At 33.7% G+C, this 23,502-nt stretch overlaps 2 long non-coding RNA genes across 2 annotated transcripts; both read right to left on the minus strand.

Moving 5' to 3' along the window:
• Positions 1 to 2,996: 2,996 nt before the first annotated feature.
• LOC127838310 (uncharacterized) lies at positions 2,997 to 5,329 on the minus strand. Its single transcript, XR_008029766.1, has 3 exons — positions 4,981 to 5,329; positions 3,751 to 3,888; positions 2,997 to 3,479 (listed from the first exon to the last, which is right to left on the minus strand). It is a non-coding gene; the product is annotated as an uncharacterized LOC127838310 (long non-coding RNA).
• A 3,215-nt stretch (positions 5,330 to 8,544) lies between these two features.
• LOC127838076 (uncharacterized) lies at positions 8,545 to 9,868 on the minus strand. The gene is made up of 3 exons (XR_008029643.1): positions 9,702 to 9,868; positions 9,312 to 9,449; positions 8,545 to 9,005 (listed from the first exon to the last, which is right to left on the minus strand). It is a non-coding gene; the product is annotated as an uncharacterized LOC127838076 (long non-coding RNA).
• Between the last annotated feature and the right edge of the window lie 13,634 nt (positions 9,869 to 23,502).

Genomic DNA, 23,502 nt, shown 5'->3' on the forward strand with positions numbered 1-23,502 from the left:
GATGTCATTGAATCAACTCCCTAAAGACACGGTATTATACTTGTGCATGGTTTTAAAGAATAATAACAGCTAGAAAAATATAACACAAAAAGTAGCCTTCCTCCGTTTCCCTTAGAGTTCAAACCCGGGACCTGAAAAACCATAGCTAACATAATACATTACCACGAAAGCTTTCGATTTCAGAAAAAAGTAACCGCTATGTCGAAAGTAAACGTGTTTTGTGTGATAATTTAAAAACAACTCGTTCAAACAATGCTGTATGTTCTGAAGATGTCATTGAATCAATTATCTAAAGACACGGTATTATATTTGTGCATGGTTTTAAAAAATAATAACAGCTAGAAAAATATAACACACAAAGAAGCCTTCCTCCGTTTCCCATAGAGTTCAAACCCGGGACCTGAAAAACCATAGCTAACATAATACATACCACGAAAGCTTTCGATTTCAGAAAAAAAGTAACTGCTATGTCGAAAGTAAACCTGTTTTGTGTGATAAATTTGCTGAAGCCTGTTCCAAAAACTGTATTATTTTTCCGATTTAACTTGATTATCCATAAACAGGCAGATATTTAAACTCATCCTTTTCTTAATCATCGTGCTAAGCTGCTTGTTGGCATACAAAACGTACATTTTGCATTTGAATCGATGACAATTTTCGAAGCTGTGAACATATCCCGTTACATTCGTATAACTGTTATCACATGTAGACCGTGCACACCTTACACAACCAGTGCTTTCAAAAATGCCCATCATAAATATCAAACGCTGTGTGCATTTGAAAATAAGCATATTTTATCATTTAAACGTATAGGAGTTACGCATCAATGAAAGCAATTTGTTTTTGATACATATACACAATCCCATTTACTAAGAAGCATGTTAAAGGGTCCTTTTCACATATTTTGGAGATATTGAAGTCAGTCGTTAAATGCTTTATATAGATAAATGTAAACATCGGAACACCAAAGAAGGTATCACCAGTTAGGAGACATCTTTACAAGTATAGCATCGATTCAACACCCAATTTATGTTTTGCATTTAATTTCTGTTCAATGCGCATTCTAAAGCACCCACATATCTGCAACCAAAATACCGCCATGAGCCCTGAACCGAAACCCAGAGTTTTTCAAGGCGTCCAAGCGTCAACGTCTATGTCGAGCATCATTGAGTGATGTTGACATATTTGATCCAAAAAATAATTTACGGATGGTATACATTTACTTATTCCATTTTGCGATATTTTTTAATCAAAAAATCATTGTTTGAATCATAAACATTTACCATGAATTAGAATCGAGATTTATGAAGCGTCTTTTAAAAATCTTGTTAAGAATTAAGACCTGGCATAGATCGTCAATATGTGTTTTTGTAAAAACTGCCAAGACATTATATAATATTTACCATCGAAAGTAAGAAAACGGAAAATATTTGAAAAAAAATGTCAGAAAATAGCCCCGTAACGTTCGGTGGCTCTCAAAAAACATGTGTGTACCTGTATAATCCTACTATATTATTAAGCATCGGTTTTCTCTTACAATTAAATCATTTCAACTCAATTGTGTAGACCTCGTGTTGTGCATTAATGTTTTTATTTCGGCGCGTTTGTCCGCTTATCTCTTTATATTAAATATAAATATTGACGTCAATTATGGAGAACATTTTAGCTGCCCAAGAATTCATTCCAATTTCACTCTACCATGAAATGTGATCGACTTTAATTGTATATTTCACGCATAATACATGTTTATATAAACACGATTCGCATAGAAAACAAGTGTATCAGTTGATATAAATGTTATAATAAGTTTTGGGTTAGCTTCTTATGAAAAATAAACAAGACGGTCAATACCTTGATAAATGCGAGATCCTGAACCTGTGGATTTTGTTATTCATAGACTTATAATAAACCATCGAACATGAGCCTATTTTGAGGCTTCTTTGTTAGCTTCGCTGGACGTGTGTTATTTGATATTTGCATTTATAACAGCTTAAGAATCTTTACGATCTAAATGGTTGTATTTTCAATAGAAATCCTGCCGTTCAAAATAGTCCCTGATCAATAATCCCAACGACGCTTTGTTTAAAAAAAAAACATTACACGTGATGGCTTGTAACCAGAACTTTAAAAATGAATGAAATAAAAAAAAATTAATTACTTTACTGGTTGTATTTTCTTTACGAAACGAACGTGATTGAGATTAATTCTGCAGAGATGAAACTAACTGGATGTTTAGGAATATAGCAAATGACCTTGAATCTTTAGGTGTGGAAGGCTTTCGTCCATAAACATGATTACATATATTTAACATTATTTAAATTTTTGCACATAAGAAGCGGGCGGAATAAACCTATGCAGTGTTTTTGCTCATTGGCTGTGGGGGAGAGTAAAATCTGTTATAATAGTAAATCAAAACATGTTTTTGCTCGTATGCTTTAATATCCGAAGACTTGTGGTGCTCTTAACTAGTACATATCAATGTGACATTTAGTTGACTTGAGAACTAACATTTTTCTGAAAATCTATCCATAAACGATTTATTAAAAAAACATAGATCATGTTCGCTGTTGTAGAGCCATGTTGTTTTCTTATGGTGAACCAACTTGGTGTTGATATAAATGTATGAGGCTTCGTCTAACTTATTGTGTGCGGATTAGTTTTAATGGATGTTAGAGGAATCTTAGCTCTGCGCCGTTTTCTCTGTGGTGACTGAACCATCTGGGATCTGTATAGCGCTATTGGCAGCGCATACACGTCCGCCAATCATATAAACAGTTTGTGATCTGTCGAAATAACTCCTGACCATGTTACCAAATGTATTCATGCTACACCCATTGAGAATCAATACATTTATATTATAGATGTTTATTGGCATACATTTGCAATTAAACCTGCATCGTGTTTACTAAGTTAAATATATCTGAAAATGAAACAATTTAAAACCCTGTTATTTTATGCAAGTTTGATAATAAACTGGTACCAAATAAGTCATGAAGTTTGATTATTTATATATTTATTTATATTGTGATTATATGTGGAACTGTCTTACAAGTATTTACGTTTGTATCAAACAGACATCCTGAAAATATTAAAGCATAATAATATGACCTCAATTACAATAACTTATATTTGGACGTTTCAGCGTAACGGAAAGTATTGAATACGAAAGCATACACTAGTGTTAATAATAACAAACACTGCATATTTCACTGTACACAAATCAAACTGTCGAAAATATAAGACAATGGGGTAACATCAAACTTGAAAGAAAACACGTGCTCGTACTCAATGCGTTAAAATATTCTTAGCAGCCAGAAAGCCAGTAAGCATTAACAGTGAAAAGGCCACAACTGGATCGGACGCTGCATTGCAGAGGCTCGTGTTGCACAAACAGACTTCGCCAGTGACGCCACTTTGTGTCTCAGAAGCGCATCCCTCGTTGTCTTGAGCCTTCGTCAGTAAACAATTTCGGATAACGACTACAAGAGACAAACAATATGGACTCTGACAGAACTTTTGTGTTTAAAGCAAGGAATATCTTCAGAGAAAATTGCATTGAAACAATCCTTGTGGTGTTTGTTACAATATAGTAGATACGCTGTATGTCTATAGCGTAAAGAAATCGCTGGGATTCCGACATGTTTTCAATACTTAAATATGCTTAAAAACCAGCAAGAAGAACGTACATAAAATAAGATTGTACCTTTTATTCAATGCAGTAAATAAGCTCTATATTAATTGTACATGCACCTTGAATAGATCCTTGGGTCCCCTTAATTTTGGAACATTGTTCGCAACCAGCTTTCGACACGCCTGAACCAAACGGGTCCCCGCACCCGTCATCTTCTATAGTATTACACTCATAGCAGTTGATCGCATCGGAAGGAACTGAAATATATTAAAAAACGCGTCTGTGTATCGGTATGCCATTCCAAATTTTTGTAAACCAAGTAATGACATACAGACACATAACGAAAAAAACAAACAATCCTATCGTTCGACTTTGCTGGGATACTAATTCTTCAAGGAAACAAATTGTGTAAGTAGAGTATGAGTAATGCTTCTGTGCAATGTTAAATTGATGTCGAAACTATAATATAAATAAACTTAGTATGAATTAGCAAATAAAAACTTAGATTAGACATTCTTAAACTCATTAAACACAAACACACAATCAGTGAATGTCATCGTTTCCCCTTCTTTCCGTCTGATACGCAAATAATCTAGTAAATTCAGTTTAATGGTGGCTTCATAAGTAACAAATAATAGTCTAGTGTGGCGCAAGTAACCATCGTTTTGCTTCGATTTATTAACTACCATCGTTTGCCTTCTTTATTTGAATATTTTTGTTCTGATAATTTAAACAATATGACAAGCAATATATTAATACACTTAAATCGACTTGTTCACAGAATATAGCAATTTTAGAAATATGTCATTCAATTAATTGACTGAAAAATATATATTATTATGTAATAGATTTAAATAATAATAATAGCAAGAAAACATATAACACAAAAAGATTTGCCCCGTGTTCAACCCTGTCACCTAAAGAAGCAAAACTAACACCTAACATTATTACATAGGCTTCCGATTTAAGAAAAAAATGTAACCGCTATGTTGAAATTATACGTGTTTGCTCAGTTTGCCGAAACCGTTCCAAAAATTGTATTCAATTTCCGATTTAATTTGATCATCTATAAAAGAACATCTATTTTAAATATCTTTTTCTTAAACAGGTGAGGTTCGCACATGCAGTACTTACACACATTGCAGTGTTTTAACAAATGCCATTCATACATATTAAACGCTATGTGCATTTGCAAATGAGCATTTTTTGTAATATAACTTGTAGCATAAATCAAAGTATTTGATGTTTGATTCAAAACACAATATCATTTATTTAGAATCATTTTAAGAACCAAAAGCACAAACATACTACGGATTAATATACGTTAAATTTAAACAAACGCTACTTACGGAGTAAGGCACCGAACACCAAAAGCAGGTATAACCATTTAGGAAGCATTTTTACAAGTATAGCAGCGATTCAACACCTAATTTATGTTTGGCTTCACTTTTCTGTTCAGTATGCCTTTTATATCACCCAGATATTTGCTAACAAAGTACCGCCCCGAGCTCTGAACAGAATGTTCAATGTCGTCTTAACGCCAACGCAAAAAGTCAAGAATCATTGAGTTGTGTTGACATTCGATCACAATACGTTATGCCCGGATAGTAAACAGTTATTCATTCATTCATGTATGTGTTTTTGTTATCAAACTAAGCAACTCGGCATGCGCATCATACTTTATTTTCAATAAATTTGATTCAACAGTTATGAAGCGTGTATACAAAAATCGTATTCAGCATACAAATATGTTTTATCGAGATGTCGCATAGGTCATTAAGTTGTCATTTCTAAAGACATGATCAGAAAATGTTTAAGATCGGAAATGCATTTTTAGAAAATCGTTAATATTTGAAAAACATTTTCAGAAAATGTTCGAGGCCTGTCAAAAACATTTGTTTATTGACACTCATCCCACACAAGTTGGTAACGTCTATTTACTCTAAGTCATAAAGTAACCGCACCGTTCCAATCCGATATTGAAGACCGTGTTGCTTGCATCAATTTGTGTATTTTGGAGAAATGTGTCGGTTTTCCTTCGTTTGAATGTAAATGTAGGCTGCAATTATGAGAGTTCAATGCATCATCGTTATAGCTTCCAACGAGGTTAATAATTCTCATGATCCAAATTGCAAACTGTCGTGCAATTCGGTCTTATTTGTATTTTTTCACGGATAAAACATGTTTACAAAAACACAATGTGCAAACCGAACACTAGTTACAATTTATATGAATGCTTTAATATGAACGTTTGTAAACATTTCGTCTGAGTTGTATAAAGCCTAATTTTAAAAATGACAGCGCCAATTTATTTTTTTTTGTCATTTTTTTTAATAAGGTGCAAAACTGCATTTAAACATATTTTGTCAAATCACCTCACATGCATATCCTGTATTGAGTAGAAGGTTCCAAAGATCATTCTTTGATTATGATAATTATATTTAAGAGATCGCACACCGGATATGTCTTGTCTTTTAATCTGAAATGCAATATTTTGCGGTTACAATTGGCGGAATGAACACAGAAAACAAAGCTAGTTTACAATACAAAAATCTGTTATGCTAGTCGTTATGAGGAGATAATTTTCGTATTCCACATATAATGTCCATTATGTAGTAATGCTTTTTTCACAAAGATCAAGCGCGAAATAAAAAAAAATATGTTGAAAGACAAAAATAGATTTAGTAAAAACTATGTACTACATATAAATCACACAACCTGCATACATACTCAAATCAAAATGCATATATTGATTTACGCACATATGTGCGTGCAAAAAAAAAGAACGATTTCATTTGCGTGTTCAAAACAAAAGTTTTGATTTGGTATTGTGGTTTTGGCATGATTGTAACGTTTTACGTTTCTAGGAAGCTTGCGTTTGTAAAGGTTTCGCTTGCTTTTGACGAGTGACCGCCTACCTGCATTAATTGTCGCTGTTTTGAGGCGTGACATTCGTGAGTTATAATTTATGTTACATGTTTTAGCTTATACCAATGTGATTGTGCTGTTACATGTAAATTCACAATTATAATGTCTTCATGCGTGCTATTTGATCTTTTATGAAAAGCATGACAGATGAACGACACTTGCTAACCGGCTAAAACTAGGAACATTTGAAAAATAGGTTTCACCCACCCGACGTATTTGCTTCACAAAATGGTATTAAAACAACAGATACTTTAATATAGTTAAAGATGTTTACACAGCATGTCTACTTGAATGTCATGCTATATGCAAGAAATAGTTATTAAATGGAAATTGACTTTAAAAAGTTCAATATTGCGATACAAAAGACGTCTTTTTTTGGAATCTCATAAGCTCTTAACGATGACAGCGAATATGTAATTGCTTATATGATAAAACAAGAGACAAAGAAGATTCCACATTTGCCGCCATCATTAAGATTTATCCAAGCCCATACACTACTGAGAACATTGAGCCAGCACCTATAAAGCTATTTACAAATAAAACGATCAGTACGATATGGTTCCGATCGTTTATTATGTACATGATATTCTATGTATATATGTATTAAGCAGGTATTCTACTTTTTTTAAGAATTGCATTCAATAATTTCTATGTTCGAAAACGATTAATGTAAACGGAAAATAGTTTATCTCTTGTTTACGAACATATCATGTGTGTCATTCAAAAGTCGTTTTTGTCGTATTCAAGATAATACACTAACATAAGCAAAATAAAGATGCATAGCATTAAGAATACTCAACTGCTGTTCGCATTAAAAGCCTAAAAAGAACACCATTACGATTGCAAGTACATTTTCAAAAAATCTTCAAGACCGATCGAATATGTTTTATTCTTTGGTTGTTTTTTAAGACTGCAAGTGCATTTTCAGAAAATGTTTAAGATGAGAAGTACATTTTCAGAAAACCGATAATAATAAAAATATATTTGCATAGCTTTTGAAACACTGATTATCGATTTCGAAAGGCATCTTATCAGTGCATGCTTGCGTTTACTTAAACCATTCACAATTGAAACAAAATCGCTGTGTTCCGTCTTCAAATGTGACAAATTTTATCAATAATGTATGATCAAGTTTGTTTGGCAACTTCAACAACATAAGTGTATATCTTATATTCATATAACAAACATACATGTTTACATGCTGGTTAATTTGTTTGTAACGTTTCACCATTTCAGCAGCAATACTTTATGAGTTAGACGTTCACAATGTCATCCTGTTCTAAGCAAGGGGCATAACTAGTGTTATGTCGAAAATATATATCGAACCAAACTTACCGATTTTCTCAGATGCACACGCTGGTTTTTATGTGTTAAAGTTTCACTACTGTTACAGCAATTTCTTTTGAGTTAAGCGCGATACGCGATGGGAGCACGGACAAATTAAATGTCGTTATGAGCATAATCCCATGACGAAAATTTACTGCGCGGGTGTGTTGTTCAAATTGTATTAATCTCAGCTCAATCTGACATTGTTAATTTCGTTAATGCAATCGTGAAGATGGATAAAAGCTCACTTCATGTATTCGTATGTTCGAGAACGAAGATATTAGACCTAAACGACTCGGGCCGATAGGCTTCTTACCAACCACATTAGGTATTTATCTGTGATTTATACTCATGGCTTATTTCCCCGCGTCACTCACCATCCGTCAATCAAATTAACGGATCAACCAATAAGATACCGTGTATCGCCGCCACAGAGATTGTTGGAGTAAAGGAATAAGGGTTTCATATGCGAAAACTGAGCGAGCTTATGACGCGAAGGGCCAATTATGTACTTCTTTGTATAAGTTGGTAAGCATGCAAATAGATGATCTATACTCAAACATATTTCTTTAGTTACACAATTAATTTCAATAAAATTGAGACCAATTAATGCTGATTTCATGTCATTCCGTGAGAAAGTAAATAAAATTGTATACACGTTCTAACTTAGGACAATTTTATTTATTACATTGTAATAAGACACCGAAGACAATGCATTACAATAATTATATATTTAAAACAATTACACAACCATCAAACTAGTATTCAATCCGAATAAAATGAAAAGTATATAATGTACTTCTAGTAGTTGATGCATAAAGAGTTGTCAATGTTGTTAGCGACCTTTCCTTCTGAAAACTATGTACGTGTTTGTGCATTGCTTCAATGTTAAAAACACACTCTTCTTTAAATGAAAGCTGTTGCATGCAATGAGATTACATCAGATGTACTGTGATGTAAAATGACAGGATCATTAAAAGCGTTGCTGAAGCGGCAACCCTCACGGATGAGTTACACAGATCCGTTTCGCAGACGCACGCCTCGCCGGTGATCCCTTGTTCGGTTTTTGATTCGCATCCATTCACGGGCAATCTTTCTGGGGCACATATCCTGGCCACAACTGAGTGAATTTAAAGAAAACAATCGTTAGTAAAAAAATGGTCATACTTTATTCATAAAGCAATTGGCTTCTGATTTGCATTTTAGTTGTTTCATGCGATTCACATCACGATGACATTATTAAATGCCTATTCCAGGCGCATGAGAGGTTGTTTTGTGGTGTTTTCAATTGTATTCCAGTGTTCACCTAACGCACAACACTATATAAAAATGATTATCTTTCAGCGAAAGCTCAATAGCGGAAATTGAAGCAATAATTCAAGATAGTGACATTCAAAAGACTTATATAATAATCTGAAAGTGTTACCTTGCAAGGAACTTTTCGTGCCTTTCACTTTGACACATTGTACACAACCAGTCAGTTCGGAAGCAGAACTGAAAGGGTCATCGCAACCGTTGTCATCCAGATTGTTGCAATTATAGCAGCGTAATGCATCCGTCTGACCTTGTAAAATAAAACAAAAGTTAAAACAACCCATTTATGCTATAAATGAAAAATAGACAGACCTTAACCTATAGACAATAAATACATTCAGTAAAAAAATAACAAAAATACTTCATTCTAAATACTCAATTCAAAGTATATAATTATTTGTATTGTTATTATTATCATTATTATTATTATTATTATTATTATTATTATTATTATTATACTATTATTATTATTATCATTATTATTATTATTTTAAACACTTACTTGCAATAGCTGCAATAAAAATACAGCCCAATAGAAGGCAATATGTTCTATCCATGACAGAAGTCGGAGCTGATTTTTTCCTAATGTAATCAGCACAATTGAAAAAAGAGTTGTGATAGTTTTTAAGTCCCTTTGTAAGACATTGAGATTATAAGATTGCACGGACGCCGTTCTTGACAATACTTTAAAGTTGTTTAAGAATACATTGAAAAGGGAAACTATATTTTTTATCGATGCATAGTTAGTAATTTTGATTTTATGTACTTAAAGGTTATATATATTACGGCCCATTATACGTCGAAAATAATGTTCGGTAGTTATACATCGATAAATGGAAATCATATGTGAAGTAAACATGGCAGTGGTCAAAACTTGAATGGCCAATTAATTAAGAGTACTGAATGAGACATTTACTCAGACACCCGATTTAAAAGGTACATTATTGTGCAGTTCAAATATTGTGTTAGTCTTGCAGCTTTAATATACATTGACGTAATCAGCCCTTATCTTAGGAATTTAGATATAAATTTAAAATTTTCTGAAAATATAAATAAATGACGTTTCATTTAACCAAATGTTACCGATGGTTACAACCTTATATAAACTATCCTGGATAAGTTTAAACCTATTTATTTTAGTTCGATTGAAAAGAGCAAAGGCTCTCGAGTCCGTTTCCTGGGCCTAGAACCAATACTTGATATATATGTGGGCGATCTTCAGAACGGTGGGGATCGCACCCGTGACATCCCGGTCGCTAGCCGGACTCCAGGTGGGGATCGCACCCGTGACCTCCAGGTCGTTAGCCGGACTCCATATCCATAACACCCTGGCGACCTTTATCCTGGTTTTATTTTATACGAATATGTAACATAACTGGCAGGAGTGGGTTTCGCCAATGACGTGATGTATAATTTCACAACCATTTTATAAGTTTCATTAAAATGCGCATTTGTAATCCAAATTATGTACATGTAAAAAAAACACTCTTGTTTAATGTCTAATGATTTTAATTGCATATTATTGTTTTACTGTTAGTACTTAAAATGAGTTTTATCTTACAGATGTGCAATTCTGATTGATTGGATCGCAAGTTTTCGTTGCGAAACTTACGTGATGCAGGTGGCTTTTGCAGAGATTCAACTGACTGGACTTATAGAATTATATAACATGACTTAAAATATTTAAGTGTGAAAGGTATTTGTCCTTAAAATAATTTGGTATGTTTCTATTATTTAACCGTTTTCAAATAAGGGGCTTGCGCGATAAACTTATGCAACGTTTGCTAGTTTGCTGAACGGACAGCAAGTAAAATCTGCACATTCAGGATAGTTGCACATCTATTGAAAACGAAACAAGTAATAAAATAATCGTGTACATGCATGATAATAATATTTTCAGAAAATAGGGATTAGAACGTCTTAACTTGAAAGCTTAAATATATGACGAATATGGAACTCTTATCTGCTTCATATTGATATGACCTTTCAATCACAATACAATTTTCGAACATGTACCAACATCGATTGATTAAAATACATGAAACGTGCACATAATCGCTCATTTAGACCAAAATAAATTTAACGACATGGTGATTTACCACAGGTGTGTCACACAAATATTTATGAGTTTGTCACCATTTAAACTAGATAATTGAGGACAGTAAAAAAACAATTATTGTTAAAGCAATACGACATTCAAGAACGTTGAAAAGTCTATCTTTCATCACCATGACTTGCATTAAATGTACACGTTTTGAACGATCCATGGGAGGTTATTACAATATTTTATTATGATTTCTGTAATGGTCATTCAACCCTAATCGGCAGTCCCCGTATTCGGACACAAAATAAATAACATCGAATATTATTAATAAAAATCACTTAACTTTTTATCTCAGGAATTCCGTCAATCATCCATTAGATATTTCATAGATTCGAACGTTTTCTTATATGCACAATTGCAGACTTACCCGTCATACATGCAACATTGCTATTTATATTGTATTGTGTGATGCAGCAATTTGGCACGGGTTTCTTTGAATACAATAACACATTAGGTGGTATGTACTGAATGAATATGCAAGATACAATTTCCTGGTTTCTTATTCTAGTCAGTGCCCCTGGTTCACGTACAGATTGGTATATTTGAGTTACACTTGGAATCTCGCTTCCGTCAATAATTCAGCATGAAGACTTGGAACCTTGGTGACGAAATGCAAGTATATGCTATTGAAAGGGTTGCCATTAGCATTAGAACAATCAATCATAAAAATGATAGAGTCACCAGTGATTCGGAAATATACATTAACTGTATGCCAATGGGGTATTCTCTTTAAGCATAAATGTCCATGTTAATAACAAAAACGAAAATGTTCGTTCATATTCTGAAATTACATCATTCAGTTTGCTTTATATCGCATTACAATTACATTCCGTGTGTTCTAAGCATGATTAAAGTGTTTACGAGTGCGGCTTACCGAACAGCTTTACATTCGATAAAGTGTTGTATACAATGGCAATTGAAAGCTTTTTGTTTTTGAATTTCACAGGTTATTAGTCTAAACACGTCGACATTTTCTATAAACAAACTATGTACTTACAGAGTATATTCGTTGACTTCAGTGTAAGATCGTATCATCTATTAACAGTGTGGTTATATAAGACATATTATCAAGGGTGGCCTGCCAACTAGTAAATATATCTGTTATATATCACAACAAACTGACAATCAACTTTAGCCCATTAGATAGCCTTTATTGTTTTGTTAGTTTGTCCAAAAACATGTGGTCACTGTAAACGATGTTTGTCGAAGTTCGACCAGAGTAGGCTTATCTATAAATAATTGATCGGTCACAAGACATGTTACATAATAAATATGTAATTAATTGCGTTTGAAAGCACATCGATTGTCAATATAAACACGAAATTATTTCAATAGTGCAATAAATATCATCAATATAGCAATGTATTTGAATAGTGTCTGCTTATTTTAAACAAATATTATAACAACATTTTATTTTCGAAAACGGCAGTGACATAATGCGTTTTATTGTATTGATGTTAGATTTTTTTTTTGTAAATTCAAATGATGATTTGTTTTTATCTTAACTAACATAAGACGTCCATCACAGAAAAATAAAATTGTCCAAACATTTTACAGAATCTGAAATTACTTTTAAAGATATTACTCAGGTGATCCGATTAGTACATTTCAATAGGGGTGCAGCTGTGTTATCATAGTTGCTTCCCTTAAACTGATCCCACTCTATATAATACAAGTCCGCATTGCCTTAACAAAAAACATATTCACTAAAGCGTAGATTTACATCCGAGATAGCAAGACTATTCCACATCAGATATGTCCGCCCCTTAAACATCGAAACAGTGTATGACTTAATTTTGCAAATTTCAAAACACAACGTTATTTCCGGACATTCGAGATTTTGTATATTTGTAACAATATTTGGTTGATTTGGATTCGCTTTTATGCGGCTGAAACGTTTACGACAATTGCAGGATCACATACACATCAAATGTGATCATGAACATAACCAAATGAAGTAAATTTACTGCGCTTGGTGGTTATTCAAACATACTGACATAACTCTAAGTCATTCCGAAAGGGTTTTAGTCCTATAATGCGGTCATGGCGATGGATAAAAGAAAAGTCGATGTCTCCATATCCTCGAATGCGAAGCAAATAGACCAAGTAGCCTCAAGCTGATATGCTCCTTACCTTCCCCAATAATAATTTAAAACTATTAATTTATACTAATTGCTTATTTTGCCCTTGTCATTTGCCACCTGTCAATCATCTGAACGGATCAACAAATCAGACACCGTAAATCGCCGCCACTAAGATTGTCGGAGTAACTTAATTGGCATCGCACTGAAGTGCGGCGACTAGTATGTAATACGTTTTTTTCGCTTATGTGCGGAGAAATTATTACGGATCAATGTATATATTTTTGTTGTCAGAATATATTGCATAGTGATGATTCTTTGTGTAAATAAGTACTGCACTTGTGCCTAATACATTTACTACAACATTTATTGCCAATAATGCAAAGCTAATTCTTTTAATTTATAACTGATCACAGGGAGTGGGCAATAATAAAAGATCACAGGGACTGGGCAAATACGCGAACCGGTGAAACTTTCTGGTTTTGTATAAAAACAAGCACCATCACAGCACCCCAGTCTCATTACTATCAAGTCCTCCAACAGGTTTTTTAATAACTACATATAGAAGGCCGCAGGCCTGACCCGTATCTTGCCAGTGGTATGGACCCTTTGGTATGGACCTTTAACCCCGCTCACTATCTAGCGTTTAAACTTCCGAGTTTACATTTAAACCGACTATTAATAGCTTATTAATATCTTAGTTAGAAGGTGATTTTTCAAGCGGTTCCGTAGTGTAGTGGTTACACTCTCGCTTCACATGTGAGAGGCCCAAGGTTCGAGCCCCAGTAGAATAAAATTATTTTATTTGTGTTCTATGTTAACTTTTTGTTTTGATGTAGACATATTAGTTTAAATAAATATGCTGTTTTATTGTCACCATTTATTTTATTATGCCCATGAAATATATGTATGAGAGGGTGGGGGGGGGGGGGGTTCGTAAACACATTTAAACTTTTACAGTGTTTTCATATCAATGAGTTCTCAACCCCTATCGTGAATGAGCCACGTAAGAATAAATTCAGAATCATCTCCCATTGAAGTTGAGAAATACTAGTATATGAAATTATGCTTACAAGATGAAGCAGATTTTTTAAAACCTACACAGTTCTGTTCCATTAGTGAAAACTGCACACGGATGCCAGTAAAAAAAGGAAACCAATGGAAATAAAATGAACTATGAAATATTTGGGGTTACAACACAAAATCATAGACAATGGTTATTAGGGGGTTATAACACAACAACATAGATAATGGTTATTTGGGGGTTATAACACAAAATCATAGATAATGGTTATACCAGTATCTTTCTCTATTTTTTTTAAATAATCGGCCAATATATTAATATTTACAGTAGAAAACAATCGTTCCATGTAACTTCATTGAGTGTCTTTTACACTGAAATTCCCGACGCCCTTTGATGCTTTGCATCAAAACTTATCTTGTATATGTATCATATAAACAAATACAGTTGGTTTGTTTGGCGACTGGTGAATTTTTATGTTCTAGCTGGTGTGCAGAATGTCAGCATCCAAACAGTTGATCACAACGCAAATTTATTACATATATTACACATTTAATTTTCATTAGAATTAAGACGTCAATTAATTTAATAATTGCTTGAAAATGCGAATGATACCTTAATTTTAGAAAATGTTTTTGATCTCAGGACATGTCTATGTCTTTAAATTTAATGAAGTGGTTTGTTTTCAAACACACAAAACAAACAAACAATTAAAGTTATTTATATGTTATAACCATCGCATAAATTTCAAACAAGTATGTTATCGATTAAAAAATATATTACATAATATACTACTAGACGTTAATGCATACAGAGTTAAACTTATTCTATGCCGTAATTGACTTTTCCTTTTGAAAACTATGTTTGTTTTGCATAGCTTGAATGTAAACATTAAACTTTGCTTTTAACGAACGTTATTGATAAAATGTGATTAATTACATTACATCAATCACTATTTATCACATTAAAACTTTAATCACATTAAATGTACTGCCATGGACAAATGGCAGGACTATCAGAAGCGTTGCTAATGCGGCTGTAATCTCGGCTTAGCAACGCAGCTCCGTTTTGCAGACGCACAACTCGCCGGTGAACACTTGTTTGAATTGTGATTCGCATCCAATCCACGGGCAATTTTGCACATACCCTGGCCACAACAGGACGAAAATATAGGAAACATCGTTATAAGAATGTGTTTTCCTTTTTTCATACACACATGAGGCTATTTCCCAATGGGTTTTCCGCTTAGCTCAGCAGTTAGTTCATGTTCTTCTCATCACAACGGCCTGGATGGAATATCAACTCCAGGCGCATGAGAGGTTGGGTTGCGGTGTTTTTTTCAATGCATTCCAGTTTTCCCCTACAGTACAAAACTTTATCAAAAATGATTATCTTTCAGTAAAAGCTCAATAGTGGTAATTGAAGCAACAATTTAAAGTAGTGGCATTCAAACGACGTATACCAAAATCGAAAAGTATTACCTTGTTAGGATTTTTTCGTGCCTTTCACGTTTTCACATTGTGCACAACCGGGCAGTTCGGTAGGCAGAACTGAAAGGGTCATTACAACCGTTGGCATCCATGTTGGTGCACATATAACAGGGCAATGCATCCGTTTGACATTGTCAGATAAACAATCAAAGTACTGACAGTACTGGTGTGACGATGCTCTTGAAGAGATTTGATATAAAAGCATCAATTTAAGTTTATCTACATCACCACCTTTGTGTATGTGGGTACGACAATTTGGGTAAGAAAAACATGGATACGAACATTTTGGGTACGATAAAATTTTGCCCCAAAAATGTGGGTACGAAAAAAAATTTGGGTAGGAAAAAAATGGGGTACGAAAAAAAACGAGGTTCGAAAAAAAATGGGTACGAAAAAGAATTTGGGTACGAACAAAAAATTTGGTACGAACAAAAATTTGGGTACGAAAAAAAAATGGGTACAAAAAAGTTTGGGTACGAAAAAAAAGTGGGGGTACGGAGAAGTAGTACCCGGCCTCAGGGACCTTGACCCATTCAGCGAAACTGGGAGGCGGGTTACATTCTCGATATAATCTAAAAATAACTACATGTGGGGTTTCCCCAGCGTCACGAGTTTGAAGTGCCACCTGGCAGTTTCGTGTCTGGTTCCTGTCCCGAACCTCTCGATAAATTTGAAAGAGGACGAGAACCAAGCTGCCTTTACCTTTATCAATGATAATCAGGGAGGTATGCCGATTGAGAAAATTTAGCTAACTCAATCGAACTGGCTAGGTCTTTTACAAAGGTCGTCATTGTAAAGAATGTGTTCATGGTATTATAACTTAGACAAGCTGTTTCGCTGAAGCAGCATCGTCAAAAAACAACCTCGATATGCTATAAGTAAGAAACGCGCACACATACAACTTAAATACAATATATATATTTAGTAAAAATAAAATAAAAAATATTTCCAACAACTTCATTAAAATGACTGGTTTGTACCAACTATAATACTATAAGACATACTACTTCTAACATTATATCAGTGTGTTTACAAAAAAAGGCGACAAAACAAGAGGTACATTTAATAAAATCACGCGCCAATTTACTCTCTTGATTTAACTTCTCTGAAAAGAGAAACTTTAATTTACAGGGGAAAGTTTTTTGTTATCATAAACATGTAGGTAGTATATAAACAATTTATTTCGTTTTCGTTTTCCAAGATAGTTGTTTATGTTGTTATAGCGACTATCCACTGTTTCGGTCATAAACGTTTGCATAGGATCTTAATATACTTTATAGCCCACATAATGTACAATATAACACACATTCATGACCCTTACGAACATTTTCGTTTATAAAACGGTATCTCTGAAAAAAGTATTACAATCGGTAAAATTATCATTAATAATAATATAAAGACGATTGATACGATTACAGGGATGATAACTATTGTTGTTGTGAATATTATAAGTAGTATATACCCTACGTGCAACAGCTGCAATCCAAATACAACCAAATATAAAGCAATGTGTTCAACCATCGGAGAAGATGTTTTTTAAAAGGTAGCGAAACTTGTAAACAATATAGTAAATGTTGTAATCGTTTTAAAAGCCCTAAATATGTCCTTGAAAATTTAAGGGTGCCCAGAAGTCATTCATGGCAGCAATACTTTAAAGTTGTTTAAGTAAACCTAGGAAAGGGGAACCCTTTAATATATATTTAGAGCATTGTAAGTTATTACTCAAATACCGTAACAGATGAACGAAACCATGATATAAATGATTTTTGGTAATATAACGTGAAAATATACCAGAAACATTTACGACCAACGTTTTTCTCTGATTTAATGCAATGACTGTAAATCATATGCGCAAAAAGACATGGCAGCACCAAGGTGCCTGTACCATCATGTAACATTTGGTTAATTTGATATATTTTCAGTACAGACTAAAGTATATGTTCTATAGTCTTACCAAACTGTGTTCAGATTAAATGCAGAACTAACGGGCAAATTCTTGTATACCACACATTGAATTTCAAAAATGTGTCCCACACATAGAATTATTACATTTTTGTTCACACACTCAGAATCAGATGTATTTGCGCAAACATACAATGTATGTAGCTTCTCTATGAAGAACTACAACGTCCGCTCTTATTTTTTAAACCTTCGACAATATTATAATGAACGTGTGTGTTGATTGAATACATAGCATTTCACTTCGTGTGTTTTCAAACACGCGGTTGCACTTTTTGGAAAAAAAATACTTAATTAATTTTGCGCAAACTTAACAAAGTTGTGTATTTTGACAATGACCGGGCACTCGCCTTTGTTTTGTTTTTTTGTAAATGGTTTTGAATTAATGAAGAAATTATCAAAAACGTTAACTAAAGCGATGCTTTGTTGACTACCGATTGTCCCACACATAGCCGAAAAAGTCACGAGGTACAGGCACCTTGAGCACAAGAAACGTGGAGGGTTATTAAGGATAAAGATTTATGACGCGATTGTGCAATTCTTTAGTGAATATAAATTCACAAATTTCAATTTTGAAAATGCAAGTGTTTTAATTGTTGAACACACTCAACAGCATGAATGAATATCGGTATAGTCTATTATATATATATGAAACTGTTTTGTATCATTAAATATTTTTCAGTCACAATATTATTTTATGTCGTGCAGCTTTAATATGCGTTGAAGTGATCGATCCTTTTATGAGGCATATAGATCTATATAGAAAATTTTTCTGAAAATGCAAGTGGGTGAAATCCAATATATTCAAATGTTAACCATGTTTAAGGATATGGCGTGCCCATGAAGTGATGCCGAGTTACATAACTTACACGTTTTCTTGTCAGTTGCACATGTAAAGAACAGTTTGTACATACATAATGAAATAAAACTTTCGTTTAATGCCTTACTCGCATACACAATATTTCCTTACTGTAAAATGCCTAGACCTCTAGATTTGACAGTTACATCCAAGCAAATCATCAATTTTCAAAAAGCAAGAGAGATGTCAATAACAACTATAAAACTTCGTTCCCTATGCATTTTATTTGTTGATTTGTTTTATTTGGATATTGATTTATCATGACAAGATATTATTATTTTTTTAGAACTATGCTAACTAAAAGCTGCTTTGTTCAGATACTGATGTATTTAACAGACAATTAAGATGGCCCCTACTATCTTGAATCTGTGGATATTACCAAACTAACCCGAGTCAGATAAATGTATTTAACCGAATGCAAATACAGATCGTACGCGATAAATTTATGTAAAGTGTTTTTTAGTTGAATGAAAGAACACCGAATGACAGTGAATGAAATCCGCTATAATTTTATGATATTTGCTTACGTATTCAAAACGAAGCAAGAAATTTAATGCTCGTGTACCTGCAAGATAATAATATTTTCAGAAAATGTAGCAAACAAAGCCTTAAGATTGTTGATTCAGAGACCTCAATCGGTCTTATCTGCCACACATCGATGTGACATTTTGGAGACACGCGCACTTAAACATTTTCAGAAAATCTACCAAAAACGACTGTGATTAAAATACAATGATCGTGCAAGTATTATCTGATGTAAAGCAAGGTTCGGCGATATTGTTGCAGAGATCTTGGAGCGCTTTTAATTACTTTTTATGAGGTTTCTGATGGTTAAAATATGGGTCGGTATACGGTCGTTTTTCCCGGTACAGACGTATTCAGCTATATTTGGCGTGTTACAGGAAATATATGTCAAACATATGAAACAATATGCCATCTTTTTCGTGGAAGATGATATCATGTCAAACTTTCGAATAGACATACAATCATGTTTACATGATGATAATATAGCTGTGATGGAGGTGCACAGAAAAAAATAACCTTATGGAAGCATAGAAACATACATTCAATTAAAAAAAAGAAATGCCTCGTGGATATCGCGTCTTGGCTTTAAACATTCTCAAAATTATTTTTAAAATCCGCCCTGACTGTTAACATTAATAAACCATATCATTGACATTATCTTTCGCATATCGTTGAAAAAGGGACATGGATCTTGTACGAGAAACATTGTGTTGTGATGGCGAAATATATTAACCTATAAATGTATTATCCTAGAAATTAATGCTCATTAAAGGAATTAAAGTGTCCCTGCATATTTACACATGACCAGACCCTGGGATCTCGAAAAGTCTTGTTTGGTTTTGATTTACGCTTATTGTTCCATTCAAATAAAAATTTATAAGTAATGGTAAAATCAATTAATAACTGACATAGAGAGTACATGGGATCCCAATTTATATATTTTGACCTCTTTGGGTGACCTTGGTTTTGACCCACGTAACTCTCCATAGTTAAAATTTTGGTAAAATAGTCATATCATTTGGTTAAGCTGTTACTAGTATATCATCAAGAAATATGATATGAAGTGGACATGAACAACCTGTATTTTCTATTTGCCAGTTTACTGTGTATTGAATGTTTGGAACGTCCATCTTTATTTTCCCGTTGAGAGTTTACAATATATTGAATGTTGGAACGACTATCTTTATTTTCCCGTTGTTAGTTTACTATATATTGAATGCTAGAACGACTATCTTTTTTTTCCCGTTTATAGTTACTATATATTGATTGTTGGGAACGACTTTCATTATTTTCCCGTTGATATCTCCTATATATTGAATGTTAGGAGCGACTATCTTTATTTTCCCGTTGAAAGTTTTTTCTATATTGAATGTTGGGAACGACAATCTTTATTTTCCCGTCGATAATTTACTATATATTGAATGTTGGAACGACTAACTTTATTTTCCTTCTCCCGTTGATATTTTCTCTATATTGAATGTTGGAAGACTATCTTTATTGTCCTGTTGATAGTTTACTATATATAGGATGTTGGGCACAGCCGTGGATTTTGTATACGATCGTCTCGTGCTGATTAATAATTCAACAAAATATTTTCTTTATGTAGCACAAAATTACAAGTTGATGTCGGAAACTAAAAAGGGGACGGTAGAGGGCAGACGGGAGACCGAAATGACGGAAGAACGGAGGGAACGATGGACTGAGAAGTAAACGCGTATATTATCATTTCCAAATGATTTGACCAGTGGTATATACATTAAAATACATATCACGTTCTGATATTGTTGTATGCAAGTTAATCTTCACACAATACGTTGTGGCGATCGACAACAATAAAGATTCTCAGAATATGAACCATTTTGACACAGCCATTAAGGAAAAAGAAATAATTAAATGTATAACCCCACCGTTTGTTTTTGTTTTCGTCTTCATGCTTCGAAGACGTTACTGAAGCCTACCAACAACGTTAAATATCGAATTTTATGATATCCATGTAATTGCAAAATGCTGCCGCACATGGACAAATGCGTGCCACAGTTTGCAATCTCCCATTGATACACATGTTTGATCGGGCATTAGCAGTGTGCTGTTAGAGAGGGGGATGGTTCACTAAGGCGCAATGGTAACTGTATGAATATATGAATATATCTTGTTTTCATTTATTATTTATATATGCACACTTGTAAACATTTTTCATTTATGACAGACAGACAATGTTCAGTACATAGTCATATAAACATAACAAATATGTCAATAAATAGCATCTCAAAGAAAATGTGATTGATATAATTTAGTATAATAATAATCATCGAAAAGTGTACTGTATCTCAATGGGAATTGACTAAATGTTACTGCAGTATTATAAATGAATATGTGATTTATATATATGTTTGTTTTGAATTCAATAACTGCAATCAACAAATATTGCAAATTTTTTTCGCTTTTCCTACCGTTCACTGAGGAAAGCGTCAATGTAAGCCTGTGTATATCAAATGTCACCGAAACCTACAAATTGAAACAACAGGATAACTACATTTATATTTGCTTTCTTATCAAATCGTTTATGCTTGAAAAGCGACGAGAGGCCGAGCATACAAGTGGTTGCGCAAATTTTTAGTCTCATTTAATTTCACTATGATTACGGAGCTTCTCGTATGCCAATATGCATTATAAATGGTTACTTTGGTTGATCATGGTTGTATTTCGTGTCAGTCGAAAGCTATATCACTTTTACCGGGGATTTGTTCAGTTTGAAATATCCTTCACTGGGTTTTGTCCAGCATTTACAAATCCTGAAAGATGGTTCAAACGGTAATTCCCAATAGGTTATACGTTGTTTCGTTCGGTCTTGAAATGTTCATTATACCATACAAACAACAATTTATCACATGCCATACCCTGTTTCCCATGTTATATAAGCATTATGAATATTTTTTATCTTACAAATATGTAAAATACTTTTTAAGCATTTTTATTGGCTTATTTTCATTCGATTGACCAATCGCATATGTTATTTTGCTGAAATGACGTTGCAACCTCAAATGACGTCATGAAATGTAAACAACATTCGTGATTTATCCTTATATTTGCGTAAATATTTATTTAATTTGCTCATTTAAAGCATGTGATATAAAAGATCTGAAACTCGTTGTCATTGCATACCATATTGTATTAAACTCGTCCAGAAAAATCGTAAGTAAGCTCGCCAAAGGCTCGCTTACTAACAAAATTCTTGAACTGGTTTAATACAATATGGTATGATATGACAACTCGTACCATATCCTATAAATTATGTGTGTTAATCGAAGTTTATTGCGTTGTAGTTAATGAGAGAATTCGCTAATAAACCCATACTTTCTACACTACCGATACTATTTTTTACAAGTTGCGCCAGGTTGTCAATTAACAGCGTCAATATAGTTAGAATAATTGCGCTCTTAATTTTAATAGCGCACTCGTGTTCTCACAATAAATAAATATTTAAACAAAAATATTTGAGTTTTCGTGTATTGTTTTTTTTTACAATAATGAGTGGGGACAGTGGTCTAGTGGTAAGATGCTGGTTCAGGGATCAGGTCCCTGGTTCTAATCCCGCCCAGGGCACTGGGTTTTTCTGAGCAAAAAATTAATACCACGCCTGCTCCTTTCCACCCCGGTGTATAAATGGGTACCTGTGAGGGAAATAAGTCAATGTGCCGTGGCTGCATTGTGCGCCATATGTAAACGGACAACTTAAATCCCCAGTGATCGGGGGGTTAATGTCGAAGTCGGCTGAAGATGTACGTTATCGAAGCAGACTATAAACCGCACATTAAACTCTTTAACCTTTAATTAAAATAGTTATGTGTCTGCTTTTAATGACTTAAAAACGCATGTGTATGTATGATCGTCAGAAATTTCAATGAAGATAAATGTTATGAATTGTGTTGTTCATTTTGTCAAGAGATACTTCTTGCATTTCTATTTTTACCGTTTTAAGGCATACCAGGTGTGCATATGCTGTTCATATGGGACAGTGTTAGATAATTTTATGTCCGTCACGATTGGGTTCAAATCCCGTCCTAACCAGATCATCATTCCTTCTTCCTTAAGTAACCCACGTTGTTTATGTCGTTTTGTTTTGCAGATGATAAGTTTTTTTGCCAGATAAGCTTCCGACGTGTTTGTTATAAACGTGCTTTCTATTGTTCAATGCAGCCCCCGATAGAAGACCGAATGATTAAGTATTTATTGTGTTTCCGAAAACTCTGTATAACATACTATC

This window comes from Dreissena polymorpha, chromosome 7, assembly GCF_020536995.1.
Source record: "Dreissena polymorpha isolate Duluth1 chromosome 7, UMN_Dpol_1.0, whole genome shotgun sequence".
In the NCBI taxonomy this organism is placed as follows: domain Eukaryota; kingdom Metazoa; phylum Mollusca; class Bivalvia; order Myida; family Dreissenidae; genus Dreissena; species Dreissena polymorpha.